The sequence below is a fragment of the Chenopodium album genome, chromosome 1 (genome assembly GCF_948465745.1).
Source record: "Chenopodium album chromosome 1, dcCheAlbu1.1, whole genome shotgun sequence".
NCBI lineage: Eukaryota > Viridiplantae > Streptophyta > Magnoliopsida > Caryophyllales > Amaranthaceae > Chenopodium > Chenopodium album.
The window spans coordinates 57,414,992-57,429,005 of record NC_137834.1 but is presented as its reverse complement, the minus strand read 5'-3'; positions in this window follow the sequence as shown (position 1 = coordinate 57,429,005).

Here is a 14,014-nt window from a genome sequence, read left to right as displayed (position 1 = left end):
TTGGGTATCTAAAATAGGAAAGCAAAAAATATATTGTGGGACGGCGGGAGTATATATTCTCATACAAGGTCATGATGTTGTAATGACTTTTAATGTTAGCACATACAAATGGGTTTAACAACACTTACTATCATCCTCCTTTAACAAGGGTTTATGTAAATCTGAAATTGAAATTTTGCAACATCTCCCAACAAACATAAGTAACACCACTTTCATTAAAGGAACACATTTTTATTAAAACTAAAGAGATTAAAAAAGGGCAATTCCAAGAGTCAAACAACTTCAATTCATCCTCCAATTCGACTTGTCTTCGCTTCTCGATCTATTATATTGGGTGCTTCCAATATCTAAGTTTTATTTTTTTAGAAAAATTCACTTTAACTTATTAATCCAAACTTTTAGCGATTTACTCTGAATTATCCCAACTTACATTTATTAGGGAGCACTATGAACTTTTGGGTTGATTTTCTTCCACACTTTAAAGAAAGGGTGATTTTTATTTTGTAAAAGTCATGTGTGATGTGTCGCAACATAATTGGTCCAAATTTTTAAAATAATTAAAAAAAAAAATTCCCCAGCCAGCCACCATCCTTCATCCACTTAGCCCTAACCCCCAGCCCGACCAAAATTCGACCGCCTGCCTCCCCTAATGATATTCGTGTTTTATATGTTATTTTATCCCCCGTCCCACGGTCATTTATATGCTTATTTAAGCTCTTCGGAACTATTTTTAGCGCTAATGTGCGGTTTCTAGTTTTTTGTAGAGTTGGCATTTGTTTTGTAGGAATTTTCCGGATTTATCGGTTTTTCCTATGGTTTTCCGGCCGCTACGGGATATTGGAGCTTGTAGCACATTATGATCGTTGATCATAGCCCAAAACCGATCGTATCAGTGATTAAGGGATTGGTTCGTGAAATTGATTTGAGCAATGGACCAAGAAAAGGTGTTGGGCCTCGTCATTTGAAGCCCAAAAGATTTAGAAGATAAGCTCAAGGATGGCCAAGGCAAAATCCGGGCCCGATCGGGCGGCTACATAGAAATCAGCATTCAAGGAAAAAGGTGGCTCTGATCGGGCGGCCCTTCGCCCGATCGGGCGCGAGTATTTTTAGGCGGCTTAGGAGTTTCCATTTGGCTAATCTTCGAGCTTAGTTTTAATACTCTTTTGTAATCTTTATTAGTTACTGTAGACACCCATTTGTGTCTCCCCAAAACCAAACCCAGTGATGAGTACCTTTCACGTCGAATCATAATCGAATGAAGCGAAAGTGTGGAAAGTTTAGTGTTGCGGATAGTTTTAATTTCTTTTCTCTTTTCTCTGTTTTTGAAAACTTATTTTAAGAAAACAGCCAATCCAGTTTGGTTGGTCCATGATATGGGTCCAATAGTAGTGTAGTTGGATGAGGCTTGACAAGAGCTTTCCAACGATTTATTATAAGCCCAATTCCGATGAATATTGAGGAAGTTATGGCCAATTTACTAAGCTGGGCCCGGTTTGAGCCTTATATGCGGCCCAATGATCTAGGGGAGGGCCTAATATGATTTATCATTCCTAATGTAATTAGGAATGATTTTAGTCTTCTAGATTCTTATAGAAGGTTCTTTTCATTCCTAAGTCAATTAGCATTGATAAATTGACTTTTGTTGACTTTTCAGAGTTTTAATTAAAATCAAAGAGCATTTTTTAGGAAGATACGATTTTATCCTCCTGTACGGCAAAATTTATCTGATTTTAGAAAACGCGACAAAAACAGGGTTAGCGCCTGGCGCCAATAAGCTAGCGTTCGCGCCAGCTCTGTTTTAGGTGCGCCAGATGCTCTGTTTTGATATTTATCTTTTTGGCTGATTTTCTCTATAAATAACGTATTAAAAACTCTGTTTTCATTCATCAACGACCAGTTTTCAATTATAATCACCTACAACCAGTTTTCATTCGCAATCATTAATTCTCTCATTCTCTTTTAATCATTCATCATCTCTCTCTATCTTTTTCTCTTTTTCTAAACTTGTTTTTACATACAAAATTCCCCATTCACAAGATCTAGAAACACCTAGCCATATTCGAAGTTGTCTTCGCCCTAGACGTGAAAGGTTTAATTTCTGAGGGTTTGGTCCCAAATCTCTCTTTCAATTATTTGATTTAATTGTTGTTTATTATTTTCCTTGAAGTTACTAACGTGTGTGTTTTGTTATTAGAAAGAGGTACGAGGCATCAAAGTAAGTACTTTAATGATTTTTATTGATGTTATGATGTAGAAATCATGTTTAAATTGTTATTATGATATTCCTAGTATCATGTCTAGGGTAATTTTAATATTAAATATGATTGTTATGATGCCTTCTATGTTCTTCCTAATATTTATGATTGTTAGTATCATGTTAGGGTTAAAGCTTTGATTTTTATTGCTTAGTGACATGCTAGGGTTTGTTATTAATCTTATTAATTAGTATCATGCCTAGGATCTTGCTATTATTATGCTTTAATATTAACATGAACATGATTATGATTATAATGATTATAATTTATGATGATTGTGAATATTATTATTATTATTTTGATGATTATTATTTTATTTATAACGATTATTTTTATGACGATTATTATTATGATTATAATTATTATTTTGATTATTGTTATGATGATTGTTATTATCATGATATTGATTATTATTATGTTGCTTGATATTTATTGTTATTGCTTGATCACCCCTTTTATGCATGTTTAAAGGGAATTGGTACTTGTCATCACGCTTAAGAAGATAATTAATAATCTTGTTTAGGGTTAATTTGATTATAATTCAAGTGATTGTCAATAATAGTTTTATTTGTGCATTGATATTCAACCAACGTAGATAAATAGGTTTAGGGTTAATCCTATTGATTATATGTTAATTAGAAAGCGCACATGAATACGATCTGAACAAAGTAGAGTCCTATTATTAGGGCAGGTTCAATCTCTTTTAGGTTGGATTTGTACCTTCATCTCCGAACCCTTATTTGGTTCTAGACCTTAAGGAGTTGACGATCTCTTGGATCGTTAAGGGGTGTAACCTTCACCATGTGAATGGTTTACAAGTTCCTAAAACTTGTTGGCGACTCTTTTGCTCTATCTTCTTCCCTTTGGACGCCACCGTACTTTAGTGTATGATCACAGTGGGGTTCAAGCGAGGGGATTAACGCTTGAATTTATTCCCCACAGTTACGCTTTCATTATTCTCTTTTCTCATACTCTAACTTTAGAGAGCTTTTTAGTGGGTGATTATTGTTAAACTCAAGTTCTTTCCCTTTTTAGTGCAATTCCATATTTTCCTTCTTTCGGTATTCCTTCTTCTTTCTTTATTATTTTCTTGTTTTAATTTTAATCATGTCTTTTTCATATATTTTGATTTGTTTAGATTTAATTATGTGTGAGTAGTTTAATTCTAGGGTTCTTGGGGGATCCATAATTAATATGAAGGGATAATTTGTTATTATTGATTATTGATATTGCGTGATAATTTCTTATTTTACAATTGGATTATGAATCGAGCAGATGTGATTTGATTGTAAAAGTATAGAAGTATTGAATCGATGAATCGAGCAGATGTTAATTTGATATTAACGGCTAATTTCAATAGGGACTTAGATCTAGTAAATTGCGAGAACCTGTTAGATCTATGTTGATTAATAAATTGTGGGAGCCTGTTAATCATGTTATATGTGCAATGTTGATTATTGATTGTCATATTTATTCCAGAATCTTAAGTATTGGTGAACCTGTGACCCTAGGTTTCTTATTATTGAATTTTCCCTATTCTTAATCTTCGTAGTTTAATTCCCCTTTCATAACAATATTTTTGGTTACTTAATAGTTTAGATTATATTAATTAATTAGGAATAAATTGGCTTGTTTCCCTATGTTTTATCCCTACTTCAATATCTACTTAGTTAGAGGACTTAGGAATTACTTTTGATTAGGTGATACGAATTAAGCCTGTCACCTAATAACCGATAACAGCCAGTCGGCCTCTCCTTACCCCTAAAACCACTCAATGACCCACCTACACCGTCGAAACCACCCCCTTCCCCCATCCCCAAAATAGCCCCTCCCTTCTCAGGTAGATGAAACCGCCCCTCCTCCCTTTCCTTGTTGTTGAAAGGACTGATTTTTTAGCTCCCTTAATTGGAGATTATTGCCAAGAAATTAAATAAAGTTGTGTTACTTAAGGTTTTTGTGGTAGCTTTTTATAGATTTTTTTTTTTTACAAAATAAATAAATGGTAGTTGTTCTCAAAGTAGTCATTATAATGGTAGTTGTTGGTAAAATTTTCTTAAATTTTGACAAAATTACCCTATATCTAAAGTATAATACTCCCTTTGTCCTTTTTTATTGGATACGTTTTGACTTTTACACATTTGCCAATACACCTATTTGATTATACTTCATTACATACTTTTTTAAATTATAACGATTGAATATTAATAGAGTATTCGTTGAGACGAATCAAACATGATCTCACATGACTCTTTTACTTTTGTGAGTAAATTTGAAGATTATCTAATTCTCCCTCTATCCCAGAAACATGACACAGTCGATCAACATTGCACACATGTCAATGAACTATTTTGACTTTATTTGTATATAATTAATAAAAATTATTTTTAAAATTATATTTTGAGAGTATATATATATAAATATACCTATTTAACAACATATTTTATGATAAAATATGTTTTTATTATGTTAGTAAAAAATTATGATCAAAACTAATACATGAATAGTGAAAAAAGTCCAATGTCTCATATATTTTGGGACGAAAGGAGTATTATGAATCTATACTTAGTATTTAAAAAAACAAACCATCATCCTCATGATGCCACATGTAAATTAAATTTTTTACCAATGCCACATGTCATTTCATTTAATCTTTCTCATATTAAAAAAAATACACTAGCTTTAATTCAATACATGAATGACTGTTTTGTTCACTTTCCCCCAACTTAATATTTTCTACAATTACATTCAATTTTCACCCCTTATTCTTCTTTATAACTATTAATTTTCCAATAAAAAATATACGAGTATTATAAAATTAAAAATCATATTAAATACCTATAAACAATCCGTGCATTGCACGGGCCAGAAGGCTAGTAACATTTAAAATCTAAACATAACTAGTAAAAAGAAGCGGATGAAGTATTATGAATAGTATTTAAAATTTGATAATAACCAATAAAAATAAACGGAGTAGTACCCTACAAAATTAATCATCCTAAAGTTGTGGTAAAAAAAATAAAAAATAAATAACATCCTAAAGTAATTGAAGCACTTTAATATACATTTTGTTGATACATAATATTATTTTACCATTAATAATTTTGATTGTATATTTAGGGTCTGTTCTCTTCAGCTTATTTTCAGTTCATTTCAGTTTAGCTCCCATAAATTCAGTTCAGTCCAGTTCAGCTTAATTCAGTCAATCAGAACAGACCCTTATTATAATTAATTGATACTATGAAATTTTATACAATGTATCAATTTTTTTATGCATATTAGTTATAGAATTCAAGTCAATCTCCTACAAAATTATGCTGATTAAAGTGATACGCACTTTAACAAATGGAGGGATTATTTTTCTTGCATTAAATGTCTAAATTTATTATAAAAATGATTTATTATAAAACAATTTATTATAATTGTAGTTAAATAAAGATATCTTAATGAATGTTATTTTTTTATATTAATAATATATATCAAAGTTATCAAAATCGAGATTTCACTTTAATTTGGAAGGGATTTAGATGTGTATGTGTTACTATTGATAGTAGTCGTTTTAGAAGTTTTTCTATAAGTTTTTATTTCTCACATGAGATGGTTTTTTCTTGTTTAAGGCTTAGAATATTTTAATTATGCAATTTTATTTTGACAATCATTATTTTTACCATATAGGAGAATTCGAGTGAGATGATTTTTAGTGGTTGTGACTATTCACCATAATTTTATTTGGTATGCATGCATATATGTTTTTTTTTTTTTTTTTTTAAATTTTTTATTATAATACTCACATAGTATCATATTAGGTATTTTATATACTTTGAAAATTAAGTGACATCATTGTAAGAAGATTATGATTCTTAGATTATTTGATAAAATTTTTTTAATAACTTATTTACAAGCATGATAAGAATTGATAATTTAATTATGACATGATACATATTATTAAAAGTGAACTGAAACATATAATTATTTAACCATAAGTAGTAACAAGAAATGTTTCAAAAAAAAAAATAGTAACAAGAAAAAATTAATGTAATCTTAATTCAATTTTATAAGAAGGGGTTACATTTATTATTTATGAAGCATGATTATTATTTATTTCTCACTCATATTTAATTATAGATTGGAAAAGGTAAGTAAATTTAATACTCTTTCGTAGAATGAGTTGAGTCAAAGAAGGATTCCAATGTAGAGGTGTAATTATGCACATTTTGTATGTGTCATAACCGTGTAATAAATTAAATTGATTAATCACGAAATTAAGAGGCGACTGCAAAACTTATTACATATAAGTATAGCACCTGTGCGATGCACGACATACAAATCTTGATACGCATATTTATTTCACAAAATTTTAAAATAAAATGATTTAATGAGTAATAATGAATTTACTTATATACTACTTGTAAATAGAGCTGTCAAAAGCTGACCTGACCCGAAATATCGACCCTAATCCGACCTATTAACCGACCTGTCTGAACCCGAAAAAAATGGTGACCCTAACCCGACCTGAAACCAACCCTAGACCCGAGTTGTCCCGAGTATTTGAGACCCGAACCCGAACATTAACCGACCTAGAGACGACCCGACCCGAATGTAACCCGTAAATTATTGACCTGAACCGAAATTGACCCAAACCCGTTTTAACCCGTCAAAACCCGAAATCAACCCAACCTTTTCCTAACCCGACCTGAATTCAACTCGACCTGTTCCTAACCCGACCCGAATTTAACCCGACCTGCTACAAACCCGACTTGAATTTCAACCCGACCTGTTACAAACCCGACCCGAATTAACCCGACTTGTTATTGACCCGACCCAAATTCAACCCGACTTGCTATTGAATCAATATGTATAGGTCGTTATCTCATGTTGGTATTGTAACGGAAATTGAATCCTGACTCTATTCCTTCAATATTTTACTTTGAATTTTAAGAGGTTAGTTTCACAACATGTTTTTAGGGACGAATTTCAGGGACGAAACATGTTTTTCACAAATTATTGACTTAAATCGAACCCGACTCGAACCCGACTCGAACCCGAGAATGACCCGACTTGATTATAACCCGCAAATTATTGACTTGAACCGAACTCGACTTGAACCCAAGAATGACCCGACCTGATTATAACCCGCAAATAATTGACTTGAACCGAACCCGACTCGAACACGAGAACAACCCTAACTCGTTTAAACTCGTAAAGACCCAAATTTAACCCGACCTATTCTTCACTCGACCCGAATGTAACCCGACCTTTTACTAACTCGACCTAAACTCGACCCAAACCCGATAAGATGTATGACCCGACATGACCCGACTCAAGCATGACCCAACTCGAACCCGACCCTCATATGTTATGACATTAACCCGTATTAACCCGACCCGAGATAACCCGACTCACACTAACCCGACTCAAACCCGACCCGTTTACCCAAATTGAAAGCTCTACTTGTAAGCAGCCTTTTTTTTATTCTTAAATTGTATGGAAAGATTTGAAAAATAATTCAACTCAATGAACTAACAATCAATACGCACATTAATTAAGTCATATTTTTTCCCTCATTTCTACTTACGCCATTGGCCACCTCATTTTTAACTGGGGGTATTTTTCTATGTGGCTGGTCACACCGTGTGGTTGGGGTTACTCGAGTTAAACAATAAGGGGTTACTCGAGTTACTTTTGTCCGAGTAACCCTTTAAATAATCCCTAACTGAGTAACTTGAGACCCCTAACTAAACCCCTCGAGTATTCCCTAATCGAGTATCCCCTCGAGTAATCCCCGATTGAGTAACCCCTCGAGTAAAACCTGACCGAGTAACCTCTTAAGTAACCCATGACTGAGTAACTAACCCTTGACCGAACCCCTTGAGTAACCCCTGATCGAATCCCTAGAGTAAACCCTGACGGAGTAACTCGAGTAACTCATGTCCGAGTCACCTAAGTAACCCATGACCGAATATTTAACTAACCCCTGACCGAACCCCTCAAGTAACTTCTGACCGAATCCCTTAAGTAACCCTTGACCAAGTAACTCGAGTAACCCCTGCCACACGATGTGGCCGGCCACATATAAAAATTTGCCTCTTAATTGACTATCTCTAACTAAATACGAAGTATATTTTTGGAAAAGTTTACCATTATAGTAACAATATGATCATTATATATTGTACTTCGTATATCACAAATAATTTCGTATTTTTTCTCCTCTATGACTTCTAAAAACAATTAAAGTTTAAAGTTTAAAGTTTAACATGAATCTTTTAAAAATAGAATTTTTGATCCCATCAAATACTACCTTAATTTTATTAAATGATGAATTCAACTGATCATCACCACACACCTATTACACCTACTACAACTAAAAATCTACAAAGCCTCAAACTTAAAATTATTATGAAGTATAATTTTTTTTTTCTAATATTTTAACCTCGGAATGATGTTTAGGCTTGTCAATTGTTTGATTATATGTCTTTTTTTTTAATTATATGTAATTATTTAATATTTTTATTGCATATATATAATAGTAAATAAATAAAATAGAATACACAAGCATATAAGAGAGAAGAAAAAAAATGCATATCACCCGTGACTACATATACAAAATCTACAACAAATATTCTGTGCGGCTGGTCACACAGTGTGACCGCTTGTAAAAAAAAGGAGTAATTAACCCCTATGACACTAACAAACTAACTCCTATCATATTGATATAGTAACTTCTAAGCCCTGTTCACTTCACCTTATATTTGCTGAACTAAAATTATTTTTTTGTTAATCTTAAATTATTTTAACTAAACTAAAATTAATTTTACTGAATTAAAATTATTTTTGTTGTTGATTTTTTTTTTAATTATTATTTCTCTGTTATATTTCTTCTTTAAGGTAATTGTTCTTACCTGTACTGAAATTAAATGTACCAAATTGAACTTATTTACACTAAACTGAAATTATTTTTACCAAATATTATATGTTTAAGATGAAGTGAACAGAGTCTTATTATACTTATTTAGTAACCTTTAAATAACAAAGTACAACACCGACAAAGTAACAACTATAACACTAACTGGATAACCCCTATAACACTAACTGAGTAACCCCTATAACACTAACTGAGTAACCCAAGGAAAAATTGGCCGCAACAACACCAACTATGATAAAAGTGAGTGTAGCAGCACAACCTTTTAAGGGTACGGTCTTGTAGGGAATATTTCAAGCATTATCCCTAGCTTGAACCCCACTGTGATCATACACTTAAGTACGGTGGCGTCCAAAGGGAAAGAAGATAGAGCAAAAGAGTCGCCAACAAGTTTTAGGAACTTGTAAACCGTTCACGAGGTGAAGGTTACACCCCTTAACGATCCAGAAGATCGTCAACTCCAATAGGTCTGGAACCATGACTGGTAGTTCGGGGATGAAGGTACAAATCCAACCTAAAAGAGATTGAACCTGCCCTAATAATAGGCCTCTACTTTATTCTGATCGTATTCATGTGCGCTTTCTGACTAACATGCAATCAATAGGTTTAACCCTAAACCTGTTTATCTATGTTGGTTGAATATTAATGCACAAACAAAACTATTATTGGCGATCACTTGAATTATAATCAAATTAACCCTAAACAAGATTAGTAAATTATCTTATTCAGCGTGATTACAAATACAAATTCCCTTTCAACACGCATAAAAGGTGTGATCAAGCAATATCAATAAATATCAAGCAACATAATTATAATCATAAAAATAATAATAATAATAATAATAAATCATAATCATGTTAAAGCATAATAATAATAGTAAGATCCTAGGCATGATACTAACAAGATTAATAACAAAACCTAGCATGTCACTAAACAATAAAAATCAAAGCTTTATCCCTAACATGATACTAACATGATATTAGGAAAGACAATAGGAAGCATTGCAGGAATCACAATTGTCATATTTGATATAGATATTATAGTTGTTACCCTAAACATGATACTAGGAAGATCAAAACACCCTAACATGACATTAGGAATCATAATAACAATCTAGATATGATTTCTATATCATAATATCAATAAAACCATTAAAGCACTTACTTGGATGTCTCGTACCTCTTTCTAATAACAAAATACACGCGTTAGTAACTTTAAGGAAAATAATAAACAAACAATTAAATTAAATAATTGAAAGAGAGATTAAGAAAGTTTTTTAGACTAGATTTGGGACCAAACCCTCAGAAATCAAACCTTTCACGTCTAGGGCGAAGGCAACTTCGAACTTGGCTAGGTGTGTCTAGCGCTAATGTATGAGGAATTGTGTTTGTAAAAATCTAGGCTTAGAAAGAGAGAGAGAATCAAGAATTTCTTGATGAGAGTTGGTTGTTGATGAGAAGAATTGATGATTGAAAACGGAGGTTTTAGGAGACTATTTATAGAGAAAATCAGCCAAACGGATAGAAAAACGAATCAGAGTTTTGACAAGAATAAAACTCGATTAGCGCCAGATGCTGGACATTAGCGCTTAGCGCCAGGCGCCAAACCTTAGCGCCAGGCGCTAATGCTTGTCGTCAGGCGCTAATAATCAGTTTCACGCGTTTTTTGTTGTATCATATCTTTTGATCCGGAAGTCCAAATAAGGCATATAATATGTTGTTGGAAATCTCTTGAAGTCTAATTTCCAACCCAATTGGAATCAGATTAAAATCTTTTGTAGATAAAAAGATATGACCAAAATAGGGGGACGGTGTTAGTTTTGGATAAAGTTTCATATCTCATTCATATCTTTTTCGTTATAACCCGGATTTAATATTTTAATATATCATTGGAAAGATAATTTCAAGATATATCCAACTATATAAAATTTGGATAAAGATTATGAGGCACGAAAATAAAATCTGACTGTCTTTGAACATCTTTAAATTCGAATAGAATTAGGATTAAAAAAAAAGGAAAGTTTTTATTTAACTCAAATTCTTTAATCTTATCTTTTCAAAAAGGATAACTAAGATCTTTTAGAAACTTATAGAAGCTTCTAATGAATCCTAATTAGTTTAGGAATAGGATTAAACCTTTTGACCCTCTACATGATCATTGGGTCGTAGGTAAAATCCGGTTTGGGCCTAATTTAGTATTTTGGCCATAACTTCGTCATTATTCATCGGAATTGGGCTTATAATATATCGTTGGAAAGTTCTTTTCAAGCCCCATACAACTACACCGTTATTGGACCCATAACATGGACCAAACTAAACTGGAATGCACGTTTTTCAAAAATAGGGTAAGAAAAGAAATATTTTCAAAAACAGAAAGAAAAAATATTTTAATAAAAACATCCTCATCACTAGACTTTTCACACTTTCGCTTTGTTCGATAATCAAATAACATGAAAGGTATTCATCACTGGGTTTGGTTTTGGGGAGACATATTTGGGGTTTCTACAGGTCTACAACACAAACTATGTAATTGGGTGCACATATTAGCATAAATGACACTAATGAACTAAGGTTCCATGGAAAAAGTGAAATCTTGTTTATTTTATATAATTGTTTAAACATTATTTAAACTTATACTACCTCCGTTAATAGTTATGTGCAACTTTTGCCATTTCGGGATGATCGGGGTTATGTGCAACTTTCCATTTTCTTTCCATTTTTAGAAAAAAATAGGTGGAAATTACAATATTGCCCTTACGTAAAATTTTTATTTTCTTAATTATTACCCTTATTATAACTAATCTAATTAACCTAAAACTAATCAGATTCTCCTAATCTAATGATTCCCTCCCTTTATTTTCCCAATTCCCCCATTCTCCCCTCATTTACTCACATTCCCAACCACCAAAATTAATTTCTGATGGTTGATTCTCTCTATATTTTTCGGAGAGTTCATAAGATGAACCCTAGTTCATCTTCTGGGTATTTCTCTCTCCTCTGTTCTTGCGATTTTCTCACTTTCTCTCTCCAGATATACTCTTCTGTTCTTCAATCTTTCCCAAACAAAGTCCCCCCCATAATAATGGTGAACTTGGATCCTTTAAAGGATGCTTACATGGCTACAAACGACAAAGGAGAGGAGAATCTGATCCTCAACCTCATCCACTGCTTCGAGGTTGGATCTCCTTTCCCTCGTTAATTTTACGAGTCCAATGAAACGGGTCCCTACTGTACTTTGTACACTTACAGAACCCTGGGTCATCACTACAAGAAAAAGGGAAATTATCAACTGATTTTTGCGACTACCATAATAATCAGTCAAAGTTTGCAACTAATTTTGTAATAGTTGCTACGTGGTCGCTAATTAGCAACTGATTTTTGCGACTACCATAATAATAAGTCGCAAAAATTATTTTGCCTTGGTTGAGGTTCCGTATTATTTTTGCGACTGAAAAAGATGAATAGTCGCAAATTTTGCAGCCGATTTTGCAGTAGTTGTTATGCGGTCGCTAATCTGCGACACTCTTATAAGTTTTGCGACTAAATTATAGTTGTTGGGTTAACAATTAAATTTTTTTTTAAAAAAAATTGCGATTGCTATTGCAACTATTCGATAGTCGCTACCATTGTCGTTAAAATTTATTAAAAGAGAAATAAAAAAAAATTAATAAAGGAGAAATTAAAAAGGATTTTTTTGACTTTTACCACAAAAAAAAAATCACAAATTTAATTTTTTACTACCAAAACTTTGATTTTATCACCAAAAAAAAATTAAAAATTGTTTTTTACCACATGTCGCCAAAAACCTAATCGAAATTTATATGTTATTCGATTTTTGTGCCAAATACATGGTCTTTAGGGGTTTTGATACTTTGGATCCAATTTGAGGTCATAATTGACAAAAAAGATCATAATTGTTTCCTTTTGCGAGTCTAAATATACATCGATTTGCGTGAAATATTTAAAACGACTCATTTTCGATCATTTTTTGTCAATTCTGACCTCAATTTGAATCTACAAGGCCAAAATGCTCCCTTACACTTATAAAAAATATGTTTTGCGCACGAAAATCGAAGAATTTTTTTTTAAACCTTTAGATGTAACGGTTTTCTTTACGGTAGGTTGAAAAAAACAATTTAGTTTTTTTTTTATGGTAAAATAAAACTTTGGAAAATTTGCAAATTGCAGCCATTTAAAGTTCGTATTTTGCAAATTGCAGCCATTTAAAAAAAATTGCAAATTGCAGCCAAAAAGTTCATATAAATTGTAAATTGCAGCCCGATTCAACTTTTTCATCGGTTTACAAGTTGAAAATCTTCGATTAAGGTTTTAGGGGCTATTTTAGCCCTTTGGGGTCTGAATTGAGCTCGAAATCAGCAAAAAAAAAACGCAAGTGTCTTGTTTTGCGCAACAAAAATGTATCGATTTGTGGGAAACTGTAAATATGAGACACTTACGTTATTTTTTTGCTAATTCCAAGCTCAATTTCGGGCCCCTAAGAACTAAAATGACCCCTAAAACCTTAACCGAAGATTTTTCAACATGTAAACCGATGAAAAAATTGAATCGGGCTGCAATTTACAATTTATACGAACTTTTAGGCTGCAATTTGCAGAAAAAAAAAAAAAAAAAATACATGGCTGCAATTTGCAAAATATGAACTTTAAATGGCTGCAATTTGCAAATTTTCCTAAAACTTTTAAAATTTTTGGTGGTAAAAAATAATTTTATGTGTTTTTTTTGGGTAATAGTGAAAAAAATTCATTAAAAAACCCTTAGTATTACATGTTGTTCCCTCAAATGAAGAACTAAGGGCCTGTTCTCTTCCGTTGAAATTCAGTTCA